The following is a 3,177-nucleotide window of genomic DNA, read 5'->3' as shown; positions in this document are numbered from 1 at the left end:
ATAAATTCAAAGCAAAAACCCAGTTACTTTTGCCCTTTGAAATTTTGCTTAAAAACGTGATATTCAGCCTCAGAGTTAAGTAGAGACAGAAATAGATGATCTTATACATGGGTAAAACAACACAGTTTGTTTTTCTGCAGATGAAATGCTAGTTCTTGGAACATAAGAAATAAGATGTAGGTAAGGAAATTATTGAAAACCGGTTAGAGAAAAAAAAAATTACCATCATTGTTTAATTGACGCAGCTGGTAGAACTGGCAGCTGGATCGATCCTCACCTCGGGTGCTGTCTGTGTGGAGTTTGCACATTCTCCCTATGGCCGAATGGGATTCCTCCAGGTCCTTCAGGTTCCTCTCAAAAAGTGGTGTTTTGTACGTTCATAAATTCATTAGTCATAGGAGTGGAATTAGGCCATTCGGCCCATTGAGTATACTCCGCCATTCAATCATGGATGATCTATCTTTCCCTTTCAACCCTATTCTCTGGCTTTTTCTCCCAATAACCTTTGACACCCTTGCTAATCAAGAACCTGTCAATCTCAACTTTTAAAATACCCAATGACTTGGCCTCCACAGCCGTCTGTGGCAATGAATTCCACAGATTCACCACCCTCTGTATAAAGAAATTCCTCCTCATCTCCTTTCTAGAGGTACGTCCTTTTATTCTGTGCCCTCTGGTCCAAGAGTCTCCCACTAGTGGAAACATCCTCTCCACATCCACTCTATCCAGGCCTTTCCCTATTTGGAGCCCAATTCTGCACCATCGGATGTGTTAGGGTGGAGAATAAGAGGGCTCATGTTGTCGACCTCCCCGCGGTGAGCCCTGTCAACTGACCTCAGTCAGGCAAACGTAGATAAAAGTGCTGGAGAAACTCAGCGGGTGCAGCGGCATCTATGGAAATAAGCAACGTTTTGGGCCGAAACCATTCTTCAGACGAAAGGCAGGCGAACGACAACAAACAAAGACAGCAGCAGTGCCGCAGCTCGGCGCCAACCCAGAGCATGCGCCCTTTTTAGGGCGGGCACCGACGGATGTCGATCCGGATGTCGAACCACTCTGGCGCAGACGCCTGCTGCCTCAAACGCAAGAAGAAGATAAGAGAAGATGAAAATGCCTCCTTGTGGAATAGGTTCATAGTTGTTCTCTGCGGACTGCTTAATATAATGGTATGAAACCATTATATAATTTGTGTGCAAATTTACACATAATTTATAATCCTACATAAACGTGGATAACACTAATTTATTGCATTGTTATATTCAAGTAATGAATTAACCATTAATGTCAGTGTTCCTAGAGGATTCTAAATGTTTTGTTTGTCAAAAAATCACACAGTATTTTTCTTCTTATTTTCCTTCTTATTTTCTGTCTCACTGCGTAAGAAAATGTGTACTGGTTATTTGCATTTGGCAGTCTTTAATGTTCAATTTTAAACTCGGCAGCAACGGAACATCGTGAAGCCAGCATAAATCAACACAAGTGGCTGCAGGACACTATTATTATCTGAAAATGTACAGTTCGAAAGAGTAGTGGGTACAGATCCTACATTAAATATTCTGACCAAGATACATTTGGGGAAAGGCATGCAAGTGGGACTAATTAGCCAACTCCATCCATTAGCCAGCACATGCAAAACAAGAAAAGGCAATCTGTGATGTTGAGCGGTGGAACAGTGTGATAGTGCACTAAGATGTGACTTCATTGCCTCTCCTTGTGGAGGGATCCATGTGGCACTTCCTAATTTACTCACAAGATGGCATTAATCTGTCACTGTGAGACACCAAAGGAAACATTTAGAGATGTGGTGTTTCATTCAGCGATCTACTGCCACAGGCAAAACACTGACCTTTTAAAAAAATATATATAAACATGCACTGCAACTACAGGAAACAACCTAACGGATTACTTTATTAAGTTCAATTACAGGTAATTTTTTCAGGAATTAATTTCCGCAAGCAGTTTGCCAACACATAGCTGAGCGAATTGAAGTCAAACCCCTCTGCCTCCGCATTCCATACTCGCATCCACCCACTCTCTCCATCTCTCTGTCAACATTATATCTTGAACTGCTCGGAATGAAATCTCTTGTGTTTCTCAGCTTAGACTGAACAATGGCTTTCAGCAAAAGGTGCTTCATCTGCATTGCTCTTTGCATTGGCTGATATACTTCACATTCTTTGAACTATTATTTTTAAGAATCACCTTGTTAAAATACAGCCCAAGAGTACGACATAGAATGGATGGGCAATTCTAATCCGTCTAATTTCCCAGCTATTGTCACGAACTGAAAGGGATAACATTTTTGTATGTGATGATAAATGCAAAAGCCAGGCCCTTTAGGTTAAAATCCATTTAGTGAAATCGCAGTTGAGAAACCATTGCACTGGTCTGTTAACAGAGGAGAGGCGGGACGGGGTGGATATAGATCATTGTGTCAGACTATGAACATTGCAGTATTGACAGATCAGCTGTGGTAAACACACTAGCAACCTCTAGACCCGGCCTACACAGACCTTCTGGGATTAGGAAAGGTCAGAGATGACTCCCTGATTTGCATCACAGTGGCAAAACCATTGGAATGTCATGCACACTTACAATCAGTCTGAAGAAGGGTCTCGACCCGAAATGCCACCTATTCCTTCGCTCCATAGATGATGCCTCACCCGCTGAGTTCCTCCACCATTTTTGTCTACCTTCGATTTTTCCAGCATCTGCAGCTCTTTTTTTGTTTTTTTTTGTGTTTTGTTTTTGTTTTTATACTGGGTCGATGCGTGGAGTGGACGGAGCAAGCCCCTATTCCATCTCCCTGTTCCAAAAATCAATTTAATATATGGTCTCTAGATAAGGGACGTATCAGATATTAAACTGATAAGAACAGATACTACACTCGATCTTGGCCAGAAGGCCGAGAGGCGATGAGCTCTTTCTTAAACATGCCTTTATATTTGGACACAGGTACATGGATAGGAAAGGTTTAGAGTGTTATAAGTGAAATGCAGGTTCTAGGTTAGATGGGGCATCTTGGTTGGCATGGAGCTAGATAGTAGGGCCTGTTTCTCTACACTATGACTCTAAGTGACCAGGCACCTGGATAGTGTCCCAGCGGTAGAGTTGTAATGGGTGCTGTCTGTTTGGAGTTTTACGTTCTTCCCGTGACCTGCGTGGGTTTTCTCCTGG

At 42.4% G+C, this 3,177-nt stretch overlaps 1 pseudogene; it reads right to left on the bottom strand.

Moving 5' to 3' along the window:
- Positions 1 to 2,758: 2,758 nt before the first annotated feature.
- LOC116987109 lies at positions 2,759 to 2,917 on the bottom strand (annotated as a pseudogene).
- Positions 2,918 to 3,177: the final 260 nt, after the last annotated feature.

This window comes from Amblyraja radiata, chromosome 24, assembly GCF_010909765.2.
Source record: "Amblyraja radiata isolate CabotCenter1 chromosome 24, sAmbRad1.1.pri, whole genome shotgun sequence".
In the NCBI taxonomy this organism is placed as follows: Eukaryota; Metazoa; Chordata; class Chondrichthyes; order Rajiformes; family Rajidae; genus Amblyraja; species Amblyraja radiata.
Note: the sequence above shows the minus strand (reverse complement) of the source record. Positions and strands in the feature narration are given on the sequence as shown.